Source organism: Orcinus orca, chromosome 13 (genome assembly GCF_937001465.1).
Source record: "Orcinus orca chromosome 13, mOrcOrc1.1, whole genome shotgun sequence".
NCBI classification, from domain to species: Eukaryota; Metazoa; Chordata; class Mammalia; order Artiodactyla; family Delphinidae; genus Orcinus; species Orcinus orca.
The window spans coordinates 27,368,218-27,381,211 of record NC_064571.1 but is presented as its reverse complement, the minus strand read 5'-3'; the positions used below and the strand labels follow the sequence as shown (position 1 = coordinate 27,381,211).

General features: G+C 37.6%; 1 protein-coding gene across 25 annotated transcripts in view; it reads right to left on the bottom strand.

Annotated features, from left to right (window-relative positions):
• Window positions 1-12,994, bottom strand: part of LOC117199207 (uncharacterized) — a 1,082,321-nt gene that overhangs the window by 991,583 nt on the left and 77,744 nt on the right. The window lies entirely within an intron of this gene.

Below are 12,994 nucleotides of genomic sequence, written 5' to 3'. Positions count from 1 at the left end.
CCTTTGAAAGTAATCTCTCTCATTTTCCTCGGGCTGCTTTTAAGATGTCATGTTTTTCTTTGCTGTTCATGAATTGTACTGTGGTGATCTTAGGTGTGGTTTTCTTTGTATTTGTTCTTGTTGCTTTTTTTTTTAGTGCTTATTGAATTTAAGGCTCCATATATTCTTTTTAGTTTTAGAGAACTCTCAGCTGTTAATATTTCTGAAATATTGTTTTCATCCCAATCTCTCTCTCCTTTTTTCTTTGGACTGCAGTTTACACATATGATAAAAATGTTTACTGTGGCCCATATGTCTCAAATGCGCTTTTGTGTACTTTTTATTCTTTTCGTTTCCCATGCTTTAGTCTTAATATTGTTACTACTCTATCTTCCAGTTCACTTACCTCTCTTTACCTGTGCCCAATCCACTACCGAGTTTTAAATTTCGTATAATTTTTAATTCTATCAGTTCAACTTCAATCAGTTTATAGTTTCTAGTTGTCAAGTTAAATTCTTCACCTTGTCATCTATTTTCTTGAACTTGATAATATTTACCGAAATATGTATGAACTTGAACGTTTGGGTCATCTATGATTCTGATTCTTTTTTGTTTTTTATTCTAATTCTCCTTTTCTTGGTAGTCTTGGTGGTTCTTCAGTGAATACCAGACTTGGGATATGACAAGTTGTAGAGAATCTGAATGACATTACAGTTGTCCTTTGAACAACCTGGGTTTGAACTGCACAGATCCACTTATACATGGATTTTTTTCCAATAAGTAATACAGTACTACATGATCTGTGGTTGGTTGAATCCTCAGATTCAGAACCACAGATAAGAAGGGCCGACCATAAAGTTATATGTGGATTTTTGACTGCACAGGGAGTCAGCGTCTCTAACCCCTACATTGTTCCAGGGTCAACTGTATTTTCTTGAGGAGAGAATTTCCTATTCTTAGGTAGGGAGCAGAGGGGAAGATCACCTCAGTCACTGGACCAACTTCATACTCATTTTCCTTCTTTATAAGGTTCAATGTAGATGTTGCATCAACCTTCCTAACACATAGACACACACACACACACACACACACACACACACATATGTAGAGAATTCCAATGTCCTAATTCATATCATTAGTTTTCCATTGGGCCACAAATCTTTCATAGGTTCTGAACCCCAATTTTGTCTCTTCAGCATTATGAGCCAACTAAGTCTTTTCTTTGACTTCAGTTAGCTTTTGTTTGACTTCTTAGCATCTTGTCTTGTCTACCTATTATACATGGAAAATACTGCAAGGGAACACTGTTGCTGAATCCAGCTCCGTTCTCTGAATCTTTACTCTCTCTGTGATTTTGGTCCTTAAAATTCTAGCTGCCTTGTTATTTCTCAATTCCAACTCCGGTTTCCTTAGTCCTATGACATTGTCCTAAGATCTACTGGCTTTTCTACCTCTTAGGAGCCACATTTGGTTTCTCAGACTTTTGTTCTTCATCAGTAGTTTCTAAATGACTGGGCTAGAAACGCATGTGCAGAATATTGTTCTCACTTCAGTGAGTTTCTTTCTCTATTTTACTTTTCTAGGTCATGGCTACCTCAGTAGCTTTCTAACACTCACAGTCAAATGTTTCTTATGATTTATCTGGCCTTTCTAGTTCTGGGGTAAACATTTTCATACCTTCCAATCCAATTTGAGTAATGTATTGTTTTTACAGTGCATTAGTGGAAATTAAATGGTAAATTCAGTCAGTCATTTCATACATCAAAAAGGAAAATCAGTCAACACAACTGTCTGACTGAAATGAATGAAGAAAACAATTCAAGGTAAACAACTGTCCCAGTAGACTTGTATAAATACAGTAGTGGTGTCAGGTGCAGAATTAATCTTTCCTCACCCTTAACTGCAGAACACTCTGCCAGCCAATTCAGTCACTCAAATGATACTGAATTATAATATTCCAGTTTCATTTACTCTCAGTTACTGGTGACTGCCCTTCCTTCTCCTTCATCTGTCCATCAGTGGAGAATGTCAGAGCAGGAGAATAGTAATATTGGCATATTGTAATGCACTGTCTTGAATTCTACAGCTTCAAAATTCTTAGGCTAATTCAATGATCTTAAAGAGCCTGGTGCAGAAAGGATATGTGAATTAAATCCCAGACCACTGGCTGACCCTTCCAGCACTAACATCCCTTATTCCTGGTTCTAATATATCACAGAATACTCAAGAGGAAAGTTTTGAGTGGTCAGCAGAAATATGGCTCCAAAGCAGGCACACGGAAAAGAAATGTTGTCATCTATGAACCACTTGAAAGTTGACTTGTCTTTTACTCATAAACCAGATTCAGTGTGAATTCTGTTCTGCTAACTGTTAGAGAATCTGTTGGAGGAGTGTGGGCAATTCTTTTGAAGTTTTTACTATCTAACTTTTTGGTTTTTTTACATCTTTATTGGAGTGTAATTGCTTTACAATGCTGTGTTAGTTTCTGCTTTATAACAAAGTGAATCAGCTATACATATACATATATCCCCATATCTCTTCCCTCTTGCATCTCCCTCCCTCCCACCCTCCCTACCCCACCCCTCTAGGTGGTCACAGAGCACGGAGCTGATCTCCCTGTGCTATGTGGCTGCTTCCCACTAGTATCTATTGTACATTTGGTAGTGTATATATGTCCAAGCCACTCTGTCACTTCATCCCAGCTTACCCTTCCCCCTCCCCATGTCCTCAAGTCCATTCTCTACATCTGCGTCTTTATTCCTGTCCTGCCCCTAGGTTCTTCAGAACAATTTTTTTTAGATTCCATATATCTGCGTTAGCGTACGGTATTTTTCTCTTTCTGACTTACTTCACTCTGTATGACAGACTCTAGGCCCATCCACCTCACTGCAAATAACTCAATTTCATTTCTTTTTATGGCTGAGTAATATTCCATTGTATATATGTGCCACATCTTCTTCATCATTCATCTGTTGATGGACACTTAGGTTGCTTCCATGTCCTGGCGATTGTAGATAGTGCTGCAGTGAACATGGTGGTACATGTCTCTTTTCGAATTATGGTTTTTTTAGGGTATATGCCCAGTAGTGGGATTGCTGGGTCGTATGGTAGTTTTATTTTTAGTTTTTTAGGGAACCTCCATACTGTACTCTATAGTGGCTGTATCAATGTATATTCCCACCAACAGTGCAAGAGGGTTCCCTTTTCTCCACACCCTCTCCAGCATTTATTGTTTGTAGATTTTTTAATGATGGCCATTCTGACTGGTCACACAAAAAACTCTGGCATGGTGTTCACCATCTAGCTAATCCTAACATGCAGACATTTATGAGAGTAAAGTCAGGTCTTTGCCAGAGTGGGTTGCGTACTTGGGCAACTGGGTCAAATCAAGAAGGGCAAATGTAGGCTGCCAGAGTAAATAAGGAGAGGAAAAACAAAAAGAGCGAGACATATCATTCATCAGTGATTTCCCCCCCAATATTCTTAGCCTCCACCTATCTCCATCTTACTGGTAACACAGGTAAAAGGTCTCTACAGAAACTGAGGTAATATAGAAAATAAAAAAATGAAACATAAAATTGTAAATTTTCTTCCTAGGGATAATTGAGATGATACTTCAATAATAACATAAGATCAGGTGAAGTCTAAAGAAATTTTAGAAAACCCGGATAAAGTAAGAAGACATCTCTTCGCCAGCATCCGAATGTTAGAGAGACACCGAGACATGTGGGCCAAGTTCTGGAGAGAAGGGAAACACAGACGCAAGCTTGATATTTGGTGCAGCTTTTCTCCTTGGGGCATTTGCTGATTCAACTCATACAACCTAGGAGCTGAAAAGCCAAGGAGTTCAAAAGACTCTAACCACAGAAGCCAAACGGCAAGAGCTCAAGCTAAAGGCAACAACTAATGGAATGACAAGCTACACGTATCCTTAGTCTCACAGGGCTGGGGGAACCATTACATTTAAAGCCTAACAAATACAAGGGTAGTTGGGAATAGGGAGAATCTAAACGTTCACATGGTAATCCCAAAGGGCAACACCCGTAGAGGAAGGACAAGACAGAAATAGAGCAACCTTCACACAGAGTGAAAAACAGTTTTGAATGAGCTCAAACTGAGAATGGACTAAGGTTTCCAGTCCCTATAGTAACTGTCTGCCATGGGCAAAAGGAAATCTTTTCAAGAGAACGATAAAAACATCCTGAATGTGGAGGTATCTTTATAGTTTCCTAAAATAAGTTAAGCCCAATTTTAATATAAAAATAATTGGACATACCAGGAACAAGACTAAATGATCAAAAGCTCAAAAAGAAAAAAAACAGAAAGAAGGAAAAAAGAAAATATAAATAGACACAGGAGGACAAGAGTTAATAGGCCTTGGTTAAAAAACAAAACAACTATGATTAAACAAAGAAAATAGACACATGGCAAATAAGTGTATGAAAAGATGCTACACATTCCATGTCATCAGGGAATTTTAAATTAGAACAATAATGAGATATCACTACACACCTATTCAAATGTCTAAAATCCAAATACTGAAATACCAAAGTTGTTGACGATGCAGAACAACTGGAATTCTCATTTGTTGCTAGGAAGATACTTGGCAGTTTCTTACAAAACTAAACATACTTTTACCATACAGTGATCTAGTAATCATGCTATTTGGTATTTACCCATAGGAATTGAAAAGTTACATCCACATAAAAACCTGCACATGGATGTTTATAACAGTTTTTTTCATAATTGCCAAAACTTGAAATCAACCAAGATGTTTGTCAATAGGTGAATGGATAAACGAACTATGGTATATCGGTACAAAGGAATAGCATTCAGCAATAAAGAGAAAAGGCTATGTAGCCATGAGAAGACATGGAAGAAGCTTAAATGCATCTTGCTAAGTGAAAAAAAGCCAATCTGCAAAGGCTACATGAATATTATATGATTGCAGCTATATGAAATTTAGGAAAAGGCAAAAGTGTGGAGACAGTCAAAAGATCAGTGGTTGCCAGAGGTTGTGGGGAGGGAGAAAAGGATGGGTGAAGCCCGGAATTTTAAAGGCAGAGAAACTCCTGTGTATGGTTCTGTAATGGTGGATACAGGCTATTGCATATTTGTCAAAAATCATATAATGTACAAAACAAAGAGTGAAGTCTAAAGTAAACCATGGACATTAGTTAGTAATAATGTGTCAATATTGGTTCATTAACTATAACAAATGTATTACACTAATGTAAGATATTAATAATAGGGGAAACTGGGTAGAGAGGTAAGGAGGTATGAGAACTCTGTCCTTTCTGCTTAATTTTTCTGTAAACCAGAAACGGCTCCGAAATAGTCTGTTAATTTAAAAAACAAATCTAGACCTGCATACAAAACTTGCAGTAAATCCAACCACAGCAGCATTATTCATAAGCGCCCCAAAGTGGAAATACCCCAAATGGCCATTTACTGTGAATGGATAGATGAAACATAGTAATATCTAGACCATGGAATATTATTCAGCCATAAAAAGAAATCAAGTACTGATGCATGCTACAACATGGATGAACCTTGAAAATATGCTAAGTAATTGTATGATTCCATTTGTATGCAATGTCCAGTCTAGACAAATCTGTAGAGACAAAGTATATTAGTGGCTGCCTAGGGTTTGGAGAAATGGGGGAGTGAGTGACCTATAATGGATTCTTTTTCTTTTGGGGGGTGGATGAAAGTTCTAAAATTGATTGTGGTGGTAGATGCATAACACATTAAATTGTACACTTTAAATAATATGGAAAGTAAATTATATCTCAATGAAACTATTATTTAAAATTATGATTAATGTATTAAAAAAGGACAACATGTACAATTTAAGCAAAACTTGTCTGTGAAATGCAACCAAAAGAAACTTCTAGAATTAAAAATGCTGAAATTAAGCACTCAGAAGATTGGTTGAACAGTACTTTAGTCAAACAAAAGAAAGGATTACAAATGTCAATTAAAAAATAACTACACTAAAATGTGGAGGGAAAATGACGGAAAACAGAGAAATAAGTACTTAAGACATACAGAGTATATATAAAACACTGTGTCTAGCCAGCCCCAAGTCACACAGCCTAGGGAGGAGACACACAGCCTACCTGAATCACAAGGACTTCTCCAAAGGAAAAATGAGGTTCTGATGCCAGAAGTGGATGGAATGAATTGCAAAGAAAAAGAACAATGGTAAAGTATAATCTAGATATACATCGGTAAATACATAGGTTCCCTGGGGTTGTGATCTGGTACAAACAATAAAAAAAAAAAAGGTAAGACTCATAGTAGAGGCTGCTAGATTCTGCTGAGGAAAATGTCCAGGGAGGGAAGAGTTGATTTATTTCATTATTTTTTTAGAGTCCACATATAAGTGACATCATGCACTATTTGTCTTTGTCTTATTTCACTTAGCATATTGTCCTCCAGTTTTATCCATGTTGACTTAAATGATAGGATTTTCTTCTTTTTTAAGGTTGAATAATATTCCACTGTGTATATATGTACCATATTTCCTTTATCCATTAATCTACTATGGACACTTAGGTTGTTTCCATACCTTGGCTCTTGTGAATAATGCTACAATGAACATGGGAGTACAGATATCTCTTCTAATAATGATGATGTTTCCTTTGGATATATACTCAGAAGTGGGAGTGAGGAAGAACTTATGACACAAATCGACCATGTGTAAAAGATGTTGTAGGAATGAAAAAGTCTGAACACCTAGGCAGAGTGTGGAGTATTTGGAAAGGTCATTGTTCAAGGTCATACATAGTTTAAAATTATGACATTTCAGTGAGCCTGTGTGCATGAAGGCTTGCTTATATTTTGGGATTTGAATATAGTGCAAAGAAGTGTTGCTAAATTTTCGATCAACATCAAAAACAGGGTGGAAATGTTTTTTCTTTTATTATGAAACTGCAGGAAAGGCAAGCCTAGAATCCTAGGCCCACTAGAATCTTCCCTGATGATAGTGCTAATTTAGGAGAAGAAGAAGGATCCAAGGCCATAGAACAATTTTGAAAGCAAAATAAGACTGCTGAGCCTTCACCCAGTGTATGAGATTAAGTTTTAATGGCATATGATGAAGTGGCCATGACACAGCCAGCAGAGCTCGTTGAGTTGTTGAAAATGGCTCTTGAAGCTACAGGAAATGAACAGTAGACATAGAAAAAGAACAAGGTAAATCCCAAAGAGTGGAAGGACAAAATTAATCAAGAGAAAAGTCAAAAATAGAGAAGAAAAGCAGTAAACTTGACAAATAAAACCAAAAGCTTGTTCTTTAGAAAGACCAATAAAATAAGCAATATTTGGCAAATATGATAGTGATGGGACTAGCTATAAAACAGAGAGTTTTTTTTTTAATTACAAAAGAATACCATGGTAGCTTTGTACCAACACATTTGAAAATCTGGACAAAATGGCTGATTATTGATTAGTTATGTGCAGCCATTATTTACTCCTGTTTTGAGTAGAGAATACAAGCAGCTTTATGAAAATAGAAAATATAATCAAAGATATACACCTTAGAAAGACATCAGTTATTTTCCAATGTATTGAAAAATTAGAAGAGTCCTAATACAAAAATCAGATATGGAAAATTTACCCAAAAGTAACTAGAAGCACATTTCTTTTAAGATCTTAAATTCTACCTCATATTAGCAAATAGATTCCAGCAACATATTTTTAAAAAGTCATTATGATCAAGAGGGATTTATCACCATAAAGCAGATTTTTTCCCTAATTGGGATTCCGGCAGATGAGCTATGGGACTTTTCAAATCTCCAAAAATAATGACAAGAATAGTGACAGAAAAATAGGAGGCTGCAAGCAAAAACATTCAGGAAATGAGGAGAAATGAATGAGATTTAATAGATGATTATGACAGCCAGGATAGTACAGTTTGTTGGCACATACTTCATACAAGCTGAGGCTTTGGTTTTTTTGTTGTTGTTTTGTTTTTGTTTTTCTTAATTAGGAGAAATGTCTTAGAAGCAGCACTGTGGGGGGGAAGAGAATGACAATCTAGTCTCTAAGCTCTACAACAGAGAGTTGTCCTTCTCTGAGGAGACAGTAAGGAAAGCTGTGTCATCAGGGGAAGTCAGTTTTTTTTTTTTTTTTTTTTTTTGCGGTACGCGGGCTTCTCAATGTTGTGGCCTCTCCCTTTGCGGAGCACAGGCTCCGGATGCGCAGGCTCAGCGGCCATGGCTCACGGGCCCAGCTGCTCCGCGGCACGTGGGATCTTCCCGGACCAGGGCACAAACCCGTGTCCCCTGCATCGGCAGGCGGACTCTCCACCACTGCGCCACCAGGGAAGGCCGGAAATCAGTTTTTTATTCAAGTCAGAAGATAAAGGAAACATTAAAGGAAAATAACTGAAGATTGGGAATTTTGGTAATGACAGACTATATATTCTAAAGGATACACAGAAACTATTTGGGGAGTGAGAGATTGGAAAGAGACGGGAGATTAGATCAGATCAAGAGATGTAAGAGGTTATGGGGATAAAAATTAGTATTTAAATATCTTGAATGCTTGGACTTTTGGTAGTTACAGAGTAAAATGGGAATAAAAGCATGATGAGATTAATCCTGCTGGTCTTCTGGGGGAAGGTAAGTGGTGAAAACAGAGATATGGAGACACGCTGACTGCACTGGTGGGGAGTACTGGTTATACACCATACTGGTGGGCTTTCAAAACGCTAAATGGAGGTGGGGTCCTGGCTAGGGAAGGGGAAGTCTATATCGACTTGGACAACAGAATTTGGGGGGGGGGTGATTTATTAAATCCAAGAGAGTAAAATATATCAAAAACAGTGGAGGTCGGGAATCAGACAATGTGAAGAAGTTGGGGAGAGAGGAGGAATTGATTGGGGGTGGGCTGTCCCTGAGTCATTACTTGGTGGTGAGCACTCCTTAAAAGACAGAGCTGGGGAGTAGAGGTTTACCTAATGCAGCGCTGGAATTAATTAGTTGAGGTAAAATATGTTTAGGAACATAGGAGTCTATCACTCACAAGTGTGGAAAAAAATTTCATCTCCCAGTAGAGACACTGCATTTTACACTTGCCATCAGGAAGATGAGTGTTGATGGGGGTCTGTATGATCATGGGCTGATGATCCATAACACATATAGTCATAAAGATAAATGGGTTCTAAGTGGATCTGGTGATAGATTCTATTCACACTTCTGGTACTTCTTATTAAAATGACTACAAACTCATTCCAGGGATGTATGTTCTTTGCAATTAAAGATGAAAACCAGGCCCCTTAATGAGCCCGTATAGGGTAATACATTGTCTAGTATTAGCATCATGCTATTGCCACTTTTCAGGAAGCACTGTTCGCTAGAGTCTTTTCGTAATTTTACAGATAATCATGAAGTGTAATGTAATCATGGGAAAGCATTTACAGGAAAACTTCATTTATTTGGCATGACTGGGAAATAAATGTTCCTACCTTATTATTTTAGATAACTCAAACATCCCCCTGGAGAATCCAAAATTTAAAGAAAAAAATCTGTTCTCAATGAACTTCTTTTACAATTTGTTGTTTCTTTAAATACGGTAAAAGAACATAATTTAATCCTTTCTTGACTACTTAGACTAAGCAGGCTAGAGTCATATCTGAAAGCTAGGTAGCCAAGGCCAAGATATTTAACTTCTCTCAACTTTCCTTTTCTCTTCTATAAAGTCAATACCAATTTTATAGGGTCATTATGAGAATTTAATGAGATAATGCAAAGAGAGCTTAGCTCCATTTCTGTCACACAGAACACAATCAAGCGTACCTATGATTATCAGTAGCCTCATCAGATCAGCACCTTAATTAGTAACATCAAAATCTGCCTCCACTCCAATCAAATGATGGCATCAGATCATATGACCCTCGACAAAATGACTCTAGACTACTGAGGTTTTGAATTACAGTTCCGTGTTTTTCAGTATCTTCACTCTTTGCTGCAGTGTGTGTGCCTATACACAACTGCATTAATTTTTCTCTTCAACCACTGGATTTTCTGTTTCTAATATATTCTGGTATAACAAACTTGATACCTGAATTTACTAGGACTGTGTAGACTAGGTATAAAATTAATTTTGAATGAGAGCCAGAGGGCCTCTGTCATAAGCAAAGTCATGGATATTAGTGTATGAAATTGGTGACATCCACGTTGGTTATTGAGAAACATTTCTTGAATTCATCTCAACTTTTCAAATATTTGTCAGGCATCTGTTATATAAAGTCTAGATCACTGTCATAGCCTTTTATTTCATGATCAAATGCATTAGAGCACTTAATATGTTCAAGATGTGCTGCTGTACTAGGTATTAGGAATGCAAAAGTGATGAGCTAGGCCCTACTTTTAATTAGGGAGGCTGACCAGAATCTTCGCCATTGTAATATCTTAAGATTGGTACGGAGGATCAGGCTTAAGTTATTTTACCTAGACCTGAGTTTTCTAGGGGAAATGATATTTAACTTGGTTAAGTAAGAGTCAGACAAATAAATGAAGAGAAAGGCAGGGACATTGGAAGTGTAAAGGTCCAGAGGTAATAAAGAACTTGGAAAAGTTGATGACCTGAATAAAGCTCACTGTAGGCGAAACATAAAATGGAACCGGAGGATAATACTGAGTTGTAACGCTGAGTACGTACATTAAGCAGGGACACGGATATGTAGACTGTGTAAACCACGGTAAAGATTTTGGGCTTTTTTCCAAGGATTATGAAGGGCTGTTTAAAGGTTTAATCTGTGAAGTGATATACTCAGGCTTATGCTGAGTATATCATGTTTCAAAGGTCATTTTATGTTAACCACAGATAATGGATGGAGAGTACAAGTCAAGGGATGGGGGACGGTGAGCATGCTGCCCAGTGGTCCGGCGGGGAGACTGCAGTGACCCACACTAGAGCGTGGGCAGTACAAATGGTAGGGATTTTCACGAGGGAAAAACGGTAGGACTTGAAGACCAATAGAATAAAGGGAGTGAAAGAGAGGTAGGTGTCAAGGCTGACTTTGTGTTGCCCAACTTCACAGATGGTGGTACAATTTACTGAACAAAGGAATACTGACAAGGGACCACACTTGAAAAAGAAGGTCGAGAACTGAGACTCAAAACTTGGCAAATTTGAGGTACCTTTGAAGTATATACTTATCCCCTGGGAAGGGGCCAAAAGGTACCCCAACTCTCCTCCTTCAAAGATTCATTACTGTGTGTATTCCAACCTCTTATGCTGTTCCATCAGTCAAAAGTCCTGATAGTATGTCCCAGCAAGGCCACTTCTAAATTTTTACCAAGAGGAAATGAAAGTATATCATCCACACAAAGACTTGTAGACAAATATTCCTAACAGATTTAGTTATAAAAGACAAGACTGGAAACAACCCAAATGCCCATCAGGGAGTGCAAAGTTAAATTGTGGTATATTCTTGTAGTGGAATACTATTCAGCCATAAATAAGTGAATAAATGGAGTAAGCTATTGATATATTCAATGACATGAATGTATCTCAAAATCATTATGCTGAGTAAAATAACCCAGACCAAGAAAAAAAAAAAGCATAATGCCATTTTTATAAAATTCTAGAAAATGTAAACTAATATATAGTGAGTAAAGCATAGAGAGAAGAAAGAATTGCAAAGCTGCACAAGAAAACACTGGGAATTATAACATATTTGGTATTTTGATTGGGATGATGGGTTTGTGGGTCTACGCATATATTAAAACTCACAGTATTTAGTATACTTTAAATATGAACAATGTATTGTGTGTAAATTGTACCTCAATAAAGTTATTAAAAAGTCAACCCCCTGATCACCTGCTTCTAACCAGGTGAGCTCTCATTCCCTGTTCTATGTCCCATCATAACAACCTGTTTGATAATTAGCAGCATACCTGTTTGCTCCTTCTCTCCCTGTGGATTTCCAGCTGGGCGCCAAAAGAGATTAAGCCCCTTTTGTTCCATGTGTCTCTTACAAACCTAACACAGTGAATGAAAGGATGAAGCATTGGTAGTCTCACTCATGCTGGTAAATATCTGAGAATGAACACCTTTTCCTATCAAAACAGGTCCTACGAGGACAGGGCAATAGGGGATGGATCAATGGTGGATACTAGGAAAGGTGTCTGCTTACTGTGCTCTCATATGCAAGTGAGGGACAGGAGGGTAAACAGGAGAGGGAGTGAGATAGTTAGGAAACAATGCTTTAACTTGAGACACATGTAGAAACCAGTAAAGAAAAATCTACGTGGAGGTGGAACACAATACAAAAACTATCCCATTTAATTTATGCTACCTAGGAGACACCAAAGAACAATGCTTACATTTTAGGAATGGTGTTGGAAGTGCAAATCGAGAGGGAGATTTTGTGCATATGTTAGATGCAGCCGTCGGGGAACACCCATTCTGGAATGAAGCGATGTCACGTCACTTGGGGTTTCACTGTCATTCAGCTTCACTCTGAGCTCACTGCCCTCAGGAAGCTAGCAGGTTAGACGCTTTAACTGAGAAGGCAAAGCTTTGAGTCCTGGGAGATATTCCTGTAGCTGAGAGTTTAATTTTAACTAAATGGAAACGGCTCATGACATAAAAGCAAGATTGAGCCTTTATGGAACATTTTAGGATTGTACATGGCGGCAGTCCCAAGATGAAAAACCAGGGTCCAAAGGTAATCTGAAAAAGATGCCTGTAGGGTCACGTAAAGCATCTGAAATGACCTACCATGGAAAATAAAATCCTAATGGGCAAATCCTTGTGCTTTATCTATACATACAAATGGAAAGTTAAATAGTTATCTAGCTGTTTTCAGATATTCAGTTTTATGCAAACGATGTTATTCTTAACGGCATTTTTGTAAGGCCCTCATTGCATACCATTTTAATTAAATTTTCATTTATTTAGCCACTGTGTTCACTGCCACGGAGCTGTAAATTCTAATTTAAGATATAATTATTTCCTGATTTCAAGGATTAGCCTCTCCCTGTGCTACTTAAATAAT